The sequence below is a fragment of the Tachyglossus aculeatus genome, chromosome 9 (assembly GCF_015852505.1).
Source record: "Tachyglossus aculeatus isolate mTacAcu1 chromosome 9, mTacAcu1.pri, whole genome shotgun sequence".
In the NCBI taxonomy this organism is placed as follows: Eukaryota; Metazoa; Chordata; class Mammalia; order Monotremata; family Tachyglossidae; genus Tachyglossus; species Tachyglossus aculeatus.
Genome location: NC_052074.1, coordinates 11,183,603 through 11,198,240, shown reverse-complemented (window position 1 = coordinate 11,198,240; position 14,638 = coordinate 11,183,603).

Sequence of the window (14,638 nt, the reverse complement as noted above, 5' to 3'; positions counted from 1 at the left end):
CTAAAGTGACTCCTCTCCCTACACAAGAGCAAAGCATAATCGAGAAATGAGCAGTGCCCAGCTAGACCCTGGATTTTTTTTTTCCCCAGTTGATTATCAGATTGGAAGCATCCCTTCCACCCCCCTCAATCCTTCACGATATTTACCGAGCCCCTGAGTGCAGAGCACTGGACTAAGTGCTTGGAAGAGCGGAAAGAAAGAGATCACCTCACTTACACCCTTTACAATCTCATAGCCCACAGTTTTTTTTAAAAAAAAAAACTTCAGCTGTTGGGAATGAACAGTTGACTTTATTTACCTTTGTGTTAAATACATCATTACCGCACAAAGAAAAGGCTATGTTAAATTTGCTTGCATCAAATAAGATTAACTTATAAAGATAATAGAATCTGTCATCCCCTAGATTTCAATTAATTTGATTATTTTTTTTAACATGCTTTGTTGACCGCTCACTCCACAGAGCAGTTGTACAATGTTTACGGTATTTAGACTGTGAGCCCACTGTTGGGTAGGGACTGTCTCTATATGTTGCCCAAGCGCTTAGTACAGTGCTCTGCACACAGTAAGCGCTCAATAAATACGATTGATTGAGAGTACAATAAAAGTTGCAATCCCTGCCTTTAGGAAGTTTATGGTCAAATGAGAGGGAGAGGAACAAACATAAGTTGCCCATATCATCATCAATCGTATTTATTGAGCGCTTACTGTGTGCAGAGCACTGTACTAAGCGCTTGGGAAGTACAAGTTGGCAACATATAGAGACGGTCCCTACCCAACGGGGGCTCACAGTCTAAAAGGGGGAGACAGAGAACAAAACCAAACATACTAACAAAATAAATAGAATAGATATGTACAAGTAAAATACATAAATAAATAGAGTAATAAATATGTACAAACATATATACATATATACAGGTGCTGTGGGGAAGGGAAAGTGGTAAGACGGGGGGGATGGAGAGGGGGACCTTAGAACAGTGCTTTGCACATAGTAAGCGCTTAACAAATGCCGTTATTATTATTATTATTATTATTATTATTATTCCCAGTTTACAGATGAGGAAACTGAGGCACAAAGAAGCGATATGACTTGCCCAAGGTCTCACAGAAGGCAAGTGGCAGAATCAGGATTAGAACTAGGTCCTCTGACTCCAAGCCTAGTGCTTATTCTACTAGGCCAGCCTGCTTCCATGCTGTTAATATGTTTGGTTTTGTTGTCTGTCTCCCCCTTCTAGACTGTGAGCCCACTGTTGGGTAGGGACCGTCTCTATGTGTTGCCAACTTGGACTTCCCAAGCGCTGAGTACGGTGCTCTGCACACAGTAAGCGCTCAATAAATACGATTGATTGATTGATTGATTTTCTCTCCTGCCAGAGCAGCGGCTGTGCTTCTGGCCGATGGGGAGCAGTTTCGGACGGTAAAGAATCTATTTCTCTATTTCTCCTCCCTTATTGACACCCATGCCCATCACCCCCGCCAGCTCTTCCGTACATTCAACTCCCTTCTCAGGCCCCCGGTTCCTCCCCCTCCTCCTTCCCTCACCCCCAACGATCTGGCCTCCTACTTCATTAACAAAATTAAATCCATCAGGTCCGACCTCCCCAAAGTCTCTTCCCCCCTTTCTCCAACCCCCCGGCTCTCAACACTCTCTGCTCCTCTCCCATCCTTCCCAGCGGTATCCTCAGAGGAGCTCTCCTCCCTCCTCTCAAGTGCTACTCCGGCCACCTGTGCTTCTGACCCCATTCCCTCTCATCTTATGAAATCTCTCGCTCCGTCCCTTCTCCCCTCCTTAACTTCCATCTTCAACCGCTCACTCTCCACTGGTTCCTTCCCCTCTGCCTTCAAACATGCCCATGTCTCTCCCATCCTAAAAAAACCCTCTCTTGACCCCACCTCACCTTCTAGTTATCGTCCCATATCCCTCCTACCATTCCTTTCCAAACTCCTTGAACGAGTTGTCTACACGCGCTGCCTAGAATTCCTCAACAACAACTCTCTCCTCGACCCCCTCCAGTCTGGCTTCCGTCCCCTTCATTCCACAGAAACTGCCCTCTCAAAGGTCACCAATGACCTCCTGCTTGCCAAATCCAACGGCTCATATTCTGTCCTAATCCTCCTCGACCTCTCAGCTGCCTTTGACACTGTGGACCACCCCCTTCTCCTCAACACGCTATCTGACCTTGGCTTCACAGACTCCGTCCTCTCCTGGTTCTCCTCTTATCTCTCCGGTCGTTCTTTCTCAGTCTCTTTTGCGGGCTCCTCCTCCCCCTCCCATCCCCTTACTGTGGGGGTTCCCCAAGGTTCAGTGCTTGGTCCCCTTCTGTTCTCAATCTACATGCACTCCCTTGGTGACCTCATTCGCTCCCACGGCTTCAACTATCATCTCTACGCTGATGACACCCAGATCTCCATCTCTGCCCCTGCTCTCTCCCCCTCCCTCCAGGCTCGCATCTCCTCCTGCCTTCAGGACATCTCCATCTGGATGTCCGCCCGCCACCTAAAGCTCAACATGTCGAAGACTGAGCTCCTTGTCTTCCCTCCCAAACCTTGTCCTCTCCCTGACTTTCCCATCTCTGTTGACGGCACTACCATCCTTCCCGTCTCACAAGCCCGCAACCTTGGTGTCATCCTCGACTCCGCTCTCTCGTTCACCCCTCACATCCAAGCCGTCACCAAAACCTGCCGGTCTCAGCTCCGCAACATTGCCAAGATCCGCCCTTTCCTCTCCATCCAAACTGCTACCCTGCTCATTCAAGCTCTCATCCTATCCCGTCTGGACTACCGCACCAGCCTCCTCTCTGATCTCCCATCCTCGTGTCTCTCTCCACTTCAATCCATACTTCACGCTGCTGCCCGGATTATCTTTGTCCAGAAACGCTCTGGGCATATCACTCCCCTCCTCAAAAACCTCCAGTGGCTACCAATCAATCTGCGCATCAGGCAGAAACTCCTCACCCTGGGCTTCAAGGCTGTCCATCCCCTCGCCCCCTCCTACCTCACCTCCCTTCTGTCCTTCTCCAGCCCAGCCCGCACCCTCCGCTCCTCCGCCGCTAATCTCCTCACCGTACCTCGTTCTCGCCTGTCCCGCCGTCGACCCCCGGCCCACGTCCTCCCCCGGGCCTGGAATGCCCCCAATCCCTCTGCCCCTCCGCCAAGCTAGCTCTCTTCCTCCCTTCAAGGACCTGCTGAGAGCCCCCCTCCTCCAGGAGGCCTTCCCAGACTGAGCCCCTTCCTTCCTCTCCCCCTCGTCCCCCTCTCCATCCCCCCCATCTTACCTCCTTCCCTTCCCCACAGCACCTGTATATATGTATATATGGTTGTACATATTTATTACTCTATTTATTTATTTTACTTGTACATTTCTATCCTATTTATTTTATTTTGTTGGTATGTCTGGTTCTGTTCTCTGTCTCCCCCTTTTAGACTGTGAGCCCACTGTTGGGTAGGGACTGTCTCTATGTGTTGCCAATTTGTACTTCCCAAGCGCTTAGTACAGTGCTCTGCACATAGTAAGCGCTCAATAAATACGATTGATTGATTGATTGATAGGAGGGGGAGACAGAGAACGAAACCAAACATACTAACAAAATAGAATAGATATGTACAAGTAAAATAAATAGAGTAATCAATCAATCGTATTTATTGAGCGCTTAGTGTGTGCAGAGCACTGTACTAAGAGCTTGGGAAGTACAAGCTGGCAACACATAGAGACAGCCCCTACCCAACAGTGGGCTCACCGTCTAGAAGGGGGAGACAGAGAACAAAACCAAACATATTAACAAAATACATAGATATGTACAAGTAAAATAAATAAATAGAGTAATCAATCAATCGTATTAATTGAGCACTTACTGTGTGCAGAGCACTGTACTAAGCGCTTGGGAAGTACAAGCTGGAAACACATAGAGACAGTCCCTACCCAACAGTGGGCTCACAGTCTAGGAGGGGGAGACAGAGAACAAAACCAAACATACTAACAAAATAAAATAGAATAGATATGTACAAGTAAAATAAATAAATAGAGTAATCAATCAATCGTACTTACTGAGCACTTACTGTGTGCAGAGCACTGTACTAAGCGCTTGGGAAGTACAAGCTGGAAACACATAGAGATGGTCCCTACCCAACAGCGGGCTCACAGTCTAGAAGGGGGAGACAGAACAAAACCAAACATACTAACAAAATACATAGAATAGATATGTACAAGTAAAATAAATAAATAAATAAATAGAGTAATCAATCAATCGTATTTATTGAGCACTTACTGTGTGCAGAGCACTGTACTAAGCGCTTGGAGAGTACAAGCTGGCAACATATAGAGACAGTCCCTACCCAACAGTGGGCTCACAGTCTAGAAGGGGGAGACAGAGAACAAAACCAAACATACTAACAAAATACATAGAATAGATATGTACAAGTAAAATAAATAAATAAATAGATTAATCAATCGTACTTACTGAGCACTTACTGTGTGCAGAGCACTGTACTAAGCGCTTGGGAAGAACAAGTTGGAAACACATAGAGACGGTCCCTACCCAGCAGCGGGCTCACAGTCTAGAAGGGGGAGACAGAGAACAAAACCAAACATACTAACAAAATACATAGAATAGATATGTACAAGTAAAATAAATAGAGTAATCAATCAATCGTATTTATTGAGCACTTACTGTGTGCAGAGCACTGTGCTAAGAGCTTGGGAAGTACAAGCTGGCAACATCTAGAGACAGTCCCAACCCAACAGTGGGCTCACAGTCTAGAGGGGGGAGACAGAGAACAAAACCAAACATACTAACAAAATACATAGAATAGATATATACAAGTAAAATAGAGTAATCAATCAATCGTATTTATTGAGCACTTACTGTGTGCAGAGCACTGTACTAAGCGCTTGGGAAGTACAAGCTGGAAACACATAGAGACGGTCCCTACCCAACAGTGGGCTCACAGTCTAGAAGGGGGAGACAGAGAACAAAACCAAACATACTAACAAAATAAAATAAATAGAATAGATATGTACAAGTAAAATAAATAGAGTAATAAATACGTACAAACGTATAGACATATATACAAGGTGTTGTGGGGAAGGGAAGGAGGTAAGACGGGGGGGATGGAGAGGGGGACGAGGGGGAGAGGAAGGAAGGGGCTCAGTGTGGGAAGGCCTCCTGGAGGAGGTGAGCTCTCAGTAGGGCCTTGAAGGGAGGAAGACCCACTTCTGAACTCCTCAGCGTCTAGCTCTCCACCCCAGCCTAGTGCAGCTGGAAGCGGCCCCAGTTCCCAGCCCATTCTGCCCCTGCTCTGTCCTTGATCCTGTTTTGGTGAACCAGGAACAGAATAGCAAAAGACCCTGGAGGGTGAGAATTAGGGCTTCCTCGGCTGGGCCCTCCTGCTGGATCCGCTCTGCAAATGGATTCTGTGCTTGGGAAAGCAAAAAATATGTGCATTTCTCTTGTCGCATTTGAATCCACTGCCATTTGGTGCTACCTGGCGGGCCAACTTGTTGCCAACTTGTACTTGCCAGGTGCTTAGTACAGTGCTCTGTGCACAGTAAGTGCTCAATAAATACGATTGAATGACTGAACTCTTTGGGACGAAGGCTCTCTCCTCTCTCTAGCTCTCTTCCTCCCTTCAAGGCCATACTGAGAGCTTACCTCCTCCAGGAGGCCTTCCCAGACTGAGCCCCTTCCTTCCTCTCCACCTCGTCCCACTCTCCATCCCCCCATCTTACCTCCTTCCCTTCCCCTCAGCACCTGTATATATGTTTGTACATATTTATTACTCTATTTATCTTACTTGTACATATCTATTCTATTTAGTTTATTTTGTCGGTATGTTTGGTTTTGTTCTCTGTGTCCCCCTTCTAGACTGTGAGCCCGCTGTTGGGTAGGGACTGTCTCTGTGTTGCCAACTTGTACTTCCCAAGCACTTAGTACAGTGCTCTGCACACAGTAAGTGCTCAATAAATACGATTGATTGATTGATTGAAGGGAATTCCCTTTGGAAGGGTAACTTTAACTCTACTTCCACTTAGGCCTTTCTGAACAACACTTCCCTTCCTCCTTCTCCTCCTTCTCCTCACTTGGGCCAGGCAGACTGGGAACGCTCTCCTGCTTCCAGCTCAGCTGGCCGAGAAGGGAGAGGCTTTCCCTTCTGCGGTCCAGAAGACTCCAGAAGGCACTCAAAACCCAACCGACCACCCTGGGGAAAAGGACCAAACCCTCCTTGAAGACCAGCTAACCAAGTAGGATCATCATCATCATCATCAATCGTATTTATTGAGCGCTTACTGTGTGCAGAGCACTGTACTAAGCGCTTGGGAAGTACAAATTGGCAACATATAGAGACAGTCCCTACCCAACAGTGGGCTCACAGTCTAAAAGGGGGAGACAAAACCAAACATACTAACAAAATAAAATAAATAGAATAGATATGTACAAGTAAAATAAATAGAGTAATAAATATGTACAAACATATATACATATATACAGGTGCTGTGGGGAAGGGAAGGAGGTAAGATGGGGGGATGGAGAGGGGGACGAGGGGGAGAGGAAGGAGGATGGAACCCGGGTCCTCAGCGAACTGGCTCAGACCCATCACCCGGGATCCTGCCTGCCTTCCCGCGATGCCTCCTCTCTGAGTGCCAGGCAGCAAGCCCTGAGCATGCACACAAGGCTCAGTGTGGCAGCAAGAAACAGCACGGCCTAGTGAATCAATCAATCAATCAATCAATCAATCGTATTTATTGAGCGCTTACTGTGTGCACAGCACTGTACTAAGCGCTTGGGAAGTACAAGTTGGCAACATCTAGAGACAGTCCCTACCCAACAGTGGGCTCACAGTCTAAAAGGGGGAGACGGAGAACAAAACCAAACATACTAACAAAATAAAATAAATAGAATAGATATGTACAAGTAAAATAAATAGAGTAATAAATCTGTACAAACATATATCATCATCAATCGTATTTATTGAGCACTTACTATGTGCAGAGCACTGTACTAAGTGCTTGGTAAGTACAAGTCCCTACCCAACAGTGGGCTCACAGTCTAGAAGGGAATAGACCATAGGCCTAGTGAATAGACCATACGTCTGCGAGTCAGAGGACCCAGGTTCTAATTCTGGCTACACTTCTTGCCTGCTGTGTGACCTTGGGCCAGTCACTTCACTTCTCTAGGCCTCAGTTACCTCAGCTGTAAAATGGGGATTAAGACTGTAAGCCCCATGTGGGACATGGACTGGGTTCAACCTGAATATATTCCCCCTTCTAGACCGTGAGCCCGCTGTTGGGTAGGGACTGTCTCTATGTGTTGCCGACTTGTACTTCCCAAGTGCTTAGCACAGTGCTCTGCACACAGTAAGCGCTCAATAAATACGATTGATTGATTAATTGATTGATTGCCTCTATCCCACTGTTTAGTACAGTGCCTGGCACACAGTAACTGCTTAACAAATACCATAAAAAAAAGTCACAATTTCTCTGGGTCCGTTCCTCATTTGTAAAATGGGGGTTCAATTCCTGTTCTCCTTCAATCAATCAATCAATCAATCAATCGTATTTATTGAGCGCTTACTATGTGCAGAGCACTGTACTAAGCGCTTGGGAAGTACAAATTGGCATCACATAGAGACAGTCCCTACCCAACAGTGGGCTCACAGTCTAAAAGGGGGAGACAGAGAACAGAACCAAACATACCAACAAAATAAAATAAGTAGGATAGAAATGTACAAGTAAAATAAATAAATAAATAAATAGAGTAATAAATATGTACAACCATACATACATACATACATATGTACAACCATACATACATACCTCACATACCTTCGGCTGTGAGACCCATGAGCCACAGGGAGTGTGTTTGACCTGATTAACCTGTCTCTATCCCAGTGCTTCGTACAGTGCTTGGCACATAGCTTTTAACAAACATCACGATTATTACTATTATTAAGAATAACCCCTCTTCCAAGCTGCCTAACATCTGTGAGCAGACAAAACCGGCTATTAAATCAAAGCGTCTTGCGAATGTTTGGGTGTTGAATTGCACCCTGCTCTGCTGGTAATTTTAATTTTAAGGATTTATAACAGAAACCCTCCCAGCCCCACAACCACATTCTACTTGGTGGGAGGGGAAGAAAGTCACACAAATTACAGCAGACTGACTTGGAGCCTGGTGAACAGACCCTTTCGAACCCCTTAGGACCGACCGCCCGGCAACTGCCTTCAGCCTGAACGGGCCTTAAGCAACTGGGGGGATCTGCGTGACTTGGTGGACAGAGCATGGGTTTAGGAGTCAAAAGGACTTGGGTTCTAAACCCGGCTCCACCTCTTGTCCGCTGTGTGACCATGGGCCAGTCACTTCACTTCTCTGTGCCTCAGATACCTCATCTGCAAAATGAGGATTGAGACTGTGAGCCCACTGTTGGGTAGGGACTGTCTCTATATGTTGCCAATTTGTACTTCCCAAGTGCTTAGTACAGTGCTCTGCACACAGTAAGTGCTCAATAAATACGATTGATGACGATGTGGGACACGGACAATCAATCAATATCAATCAATCGTATTTATTGAGCGCTTACTGGGTGCAGAGCACTGTACTAAGCGCTTGGGAAGTACAAGTTGGCAACATCTAGAGACAGTCCCTACCCAACAGTGGGCTCACAGTCTAAAAGGGGGAGATGGAGAACAAAACCAAACATACTAACAAAATAAAATAAATAGAATAGATATGTACAAGTAAAATAGAGTAATAAATCTGTACAAACATATATCATCATCATCATCAATCGTATTTATTGAGCGCTTACTATGTGCAGAGCACTGTACTAAGCGCTTGGGAAGTACAAGTTGGCAACATATAGAGACAGTCCCTACCCAACAGTGGGCTCACAGTCTAAAAGGGGGAGACAGAGAACAAAACCAAACATACTAACAAAATAAAATAAATAGAATAGATATGTACAAGTAAAATAGAGTAGTAAATATGTACAAACATATATACATATATACAGGTGCTGTGGGGAAGGGAAGGAGGTAAGATGAGGGGGATGGAGAGGGGGGCGAGGGGGAGAGGAAGGAAGGGACTCAGTCATCATCATTATTATTATTATTATTATTATTATTCTTCGGAGTCAGAGGTCATGGGTTCAAATCCTGGCCCCACCAATTGTCAGCTATGGGACTTTGGGTGAGTCACTTCTCTGGGCCTGGAAAATGGGGATTAAGACTGTGAGCCCCCCGTGGGACAACCTGATCATCTTGTAACCTCCCCAGCGCTTAGAACAATGCACATAGTAAGCGCGTAATAAATGTCATTATTATTATTATTTCACATTCATTCATTCCATCGTATTTATTGAGCACCTACTGTGTGCACAGCACTGAACTAAGCGCTTGGGAAGTACAAGTCGGCAACATATAGAGATGGTCTCTACCCAACAGCGGGCTCACAGTCTAGAATGGGGAGACGGACAACAAAACTAAACACGGGGACGGGTGTCAAGTCGTCAGAACAAATAGAGTAATAGAACAATAATAGAACAAATAGGACAGGATCCAACTTGATTAGCTTGTATCTACCCCAGCGCTTAGTACAGTGCCTGGCACACAGCGCTTCCCAAATACCCTAAAACAAGCAAGCAAACAATTTGCCATTGGTCTGGCCCAACAATGGGCTCCTGCCTAGGAAGTGGACAGTCCAGTGATCCATTGCTGAGAGCTTATTGTGCCCTGAGCACTATACTGAGCACCCATCCCACTAAACGGGCTTCCAGTGCAATTCGGGATCACCAGGGGGAATTTCCCAGGGCCAGCTGGGAAACTGCATGCCATATCAGAGAAGCAGCGTGGCTCAGTGGAAAGAGCCCGGGCTTTGGAGTCAGAGGTCATGGGTTCAAATCCAGGCTCTGCCCCTTGTCAGCTGTGTGACGTTGGTCAAGTCACTTCACTTCTCTGGACCTCAGTTCCCTCATCTATAAAATGGGGATGAAGACTGTGAGTCCCTCGTGGGACAACCTGATTACCTTGTATCTACCCCAGCGCTTAGAACAGTGCTTTGCACATAGTAAGTGCTTAACAAATACCAACATTATTATTATTATTATTATTATTATTATTATTATTATATCCAAATGACAAAGGGGAGAATGGGAGAAAGAAAGGGAAAGATTGGGGGGAAAAGAGAGAGGAGAGAAAGAGAGAGAGAGAGCGTGAAAAGAGAGACAGATGAGGAGTGTGGGCATCACAACTGGACTCAATCCCCAACTTTGTGGGTACGGAATAAGCACAGCTGAAAACCGGCTGTATCATCATCATCAATCGTATTTATTGAGCGCTTACTATGTGCAGAACACTGTACTAAGCGCTTGGGAAGTAGAAATTGGCAACATATAGAGACAATCCCTACCCAACAGTGGGCTCGTATCTCTCAGTCTCGTGGTTTTCAGTGAATAATAACTGACCAGCAAGAAGAGCTGCGGTCACCCTGGGCTGTCAGGGCCGTGGACATTCAGACTTCAGCTCCATCCCAGCTGGGAACGGGGCTGCTGATTCCTGGCAGTTGACTCAGCCATGAGAAAAATCCATTTCCTTCAGCAAAACTGCCCGGGCCACTGCAAGGGCCAGCAAGAGTGCACGTGTGCGGGCATGGGCATGAGTGAGTGTGTGTGCAAGCATGGGCATGACGGGGGGTGGGATGCTCTCGAAGGGAATGTGCTGAAGGTGTGAGTCCAGGGAGAGAGATGGAGGCACAGGAAGACACATATTTCAGAACCATCAGCAAAGGGTCTTATTTCCAATTTCCAAGGATACCAAGGCCATCTGAGAAACGAGCCCCTCGGAACTCATTGCAATCCACCCATGCAGCCCTTCTTGCCTTGCTCATTTAATTTTGACGAGATCCCAAATCTGTGGGTTCGAGACTCAGAGGCTTAAGAAGAGGGTCTCCAGGCATGCCAAGAGGAGCTTAGTGGTTTACAACTATTTGTGTGGATGTGTGTTTGGGCATACGGATGCTTTATGCAGATAGAGTCCCAATACAAAGACAGATGTAGCCTCTGCCTCCAAGGCACTTTTATAAATCAATACAAAAAATCTACCTGCCCAGAATCATTTTTTTTTAACATGCCCATAAGCCCCTTCTCCTCCATCCCTGGAAACAAAATAAAGGGAACAGGCATTCTTTGACTACATGGGCATGTTGCAACCTTATTTTTCAGACGATAAACCACCTGAACCAAACGATACATGAGGGCTTGAAAAGAAAGGTTTGGGGGAAAATAGTTTTTCCCTTCACATTCCGCGGGAACCTTAGTGAAAGATCAGCACTGGGTACCACTCCCTTCTCACGAAATGCTTTCTAACCTTGTTTTTTTCTGACACAATCTTCCCCTGGTTTTCCTCTTACCCCTCTAGCCTCTCCTCCTCAGTCTCTTGGCCAGGCTCTTCCTCTGTCCCCCACTCCCTGTCCGTGGGGGGGGTCCCTCAAGACTTGTTTCTTGTTCTCCTTCTTTTCTTAATGTACCTTCGCTCCCTTGGAAAGTTCATCTACTCCCACAACTTCAGCTCCACCTCTACGTGAAACACACTCAAATCTTCCTCACCAGCCCTGACGTCTCCCCCTTTCTGCAGTCTCACATCTCCCAGGCTATCTCTACATGGATGTCCTGCTGACCCCATTAGCTCAATTTGCCCAAAAACGACCTCCTCCAAATCTTTTTCTTCATCTAACTTTTCCATCACATTTGATACCACCGCCCTCCGCACCACTCAGACTCGCAAACTTGTCATTATCCTGGATGCCTCCGTCTCTTCCAAACCCATAGTCACTCTGTCATTAAATCCTACTCCATGCTGGTCTAGGCACCTGTTATATTCTGGGAGTGACAGATGCATCGGTCGCCTCATTCATTTCCTGACTCCCGTGTCCACTGCCCTCACCAATTGTTTTCAGGCATTTACCTCCCTCCTCAAACTCCCTATTTCCCCACACCCCTCTTCCCCATCATGACCTGGCCACCCACATATTCAATCTGTCACCAAATCTCATCGATTCTACCTTCATGACATCATTAAAAGCTGCCCTTTCCACTCCATCCAAACTGCTACTACTCTGACCCAAGCATTTATCCTGTCCCGCCTTGACCACTGCATCGATCTCCTTGGTGACTGCCCTGCCTCCTGTCTCTCCCCACTCCATTTTGCCCAATTCATTTCACTAGAAAACCATTCAGTCCATGTTTCTCCACTCAAGAATCTCCAGTGGTTGCCCATCCATCTCTGCATCGAACAGAAGCTCTCAATCACCTTGCCTCCTCCTACCTCACCTCACTGATTTCCTAATACAACCCAGCCCACTCAGTTCATCTAACACCGAGCTACTCACCGTACCTTGATCTCACTTATCTTGCCGCCGCTGACCCCTTGCCCATGTCCTACCTCTGATCTGGAACTCCCTCCTTCATATCCAACAGACCATCACTCTCCCCACCTTCAAAGCTTTATTAAAATATCACATCTCCTCCACTAGGCCTTCTCTGACTAAGCCCTCATTTCCCCTACCCCCTCTTCTCTTCTGCATCACCCTTGAAAATAATAATAATAATGATGGTATTTGTTAAGTGCTTCCTATGTGCCAGGCCCTGTTCCAAGCGCAGGGGAGATATAAGGTGATCAGGTTGTCCCACATGGGGCTCATAGCCTTAATCCCCATTTTACAGATGAGGTAACTGAGGCACAGAGAAGTTAAGTGGCTTGCCCAAGGTCACACAGCTGACAGGTGGCAGACCTGGGGTTAGAACCTACAGCCTCTGACTCCCAAGTCGAGTCGGGGCTCTTTCCAGTAAGTCATACTGCTTGTACCTTTAAGGACTTGATATTCACCCCATCCTCAGCCCCACAGCACTTAATAATAATAATAATAATAATAATCATCATCATCATCATCATCATCATCATCAATCGTATTTATTGAGCGCTTACTGTGTGCAGAGCACTGTACTAAGCGCTTGGGAAGTACAAATTGGCAACATATAGAGACAGTGCCTGCCCAACAGTGGGTTCACAGTCTAAAAGGGGGAGACAGAGAACAAAACCAAACATACTAACAAAATAAAATAAAATAAAAATAAAATAAAATAATAACAATGATGGTATTTGTTAAGCGCTTACTATGTGGCAAGCACTGTTCCAAGCACTGGGGTAGATACGAGGTTATCAGGTTGTCCCACATGGGGCTCGCAGTCTTAATCCCCATTTTACAGATGAAATAACTGAGGCACAGAGAAGTTAAATGACTTGCCCCAAATCTCATAGCAAACAAGTGGCGGAGCTGGGATTAGAACCCATGACCTCTGATTCCCAAGCCCATGCTCTTACCACTAAGCCACACTGCTTCTCTATATACATAGCTGTAATTTATTCTGATTTATTATGCCTGTTTCCTATATTTTGTTTCCAGGGATGGAGGGGGAGAAGGGGACATATGGGCATGTTAAAAAAAAATGATTGCGGGCAGGTAAATTTTTTGAATTGATTTATAAAAGTGCCTTGGAGGCAGAGGCTACATCTTTCTTCGTATTGGGACTCTATCTGCATAAAGTATCCCCCTCTAGACTGCAAGCTCCTGGTGGGAAGGGAACGTATCTACCAGCTCTGTTATATTGTGTTGTTACACTGTGCTTAATACAGTGCTCTGAACCCAGTAAATGCTCAACAAATATGACTGAGCTTACCACTTCCAGTCTCTCCCCTCTGCAACCCATACATACACAGTCTTTTATGCATGCAGTCTTTTACGCGTGTATGCAACCCATACACAGTCTTTTAATAATAATGGCATTTATTAAGCACTTACTATGTGCAAAGCACTGTTCTAAGCGCTGGGGAGGTTACAAGGTGATCAGGCTGTCCCACGGGGGCTCACAGTCTTAATCCCCATTTTACAGATGAGGTAACTGAGGCACAGAGAAGTGAAGTGACTAGACTGTGAGCCCACTGTTGGGTAGGGACTGTCTCTATATGTTGCCAACTTGTACTTCCCAAGCGCTCAGTCCAGTGCTCTGCACACAGTAAGCGCTCAATAAATACGATTGATGATACATCACTCTGCTGCCTGGCTCATTATTCTAAAAAACCATGTTTTGCACATGTTTCTCCGCCGCTTAAAATCTTTCAGTGGTTAGCCGTTCCTCTGGGCATCAAGCTGAAACAACCGAGCACCGGCTTTAAGGCAGGTCATCATCATACTAACTCCTTGGGGTGCAGGGGTGAGCCCCTTTTAGACTGTGAGCCCACTGTTGGGTAGGGACTGTCTCTCTATGTTGCCAATTTGTACTTCCCAAGCGCTTAGTACAGTGCTCTGCATATAGTAAGCGCTCAATAAATACGATTGATGATGATGAGGGGTGCTGCCCTGCCACGTGGGTGGGAGCCAGGATTTATTCCACTCCACGAGGCCCGAATCAGTGCGGGGATGCTGTCCCGCCGGGCCGGCTCAGCTCCTGGCTCTTCCTGCCCAGCAGCACATGGGAATGGGGCAGAATCCACATTTTTTGATTTGGATTTATCCGCGTTTCGACCGAACCGTCTCCCCGCCCCCGAACTCGCAGAGAGCGATGTAAATGACTCACCAACTCTGTGGTGTCAGGG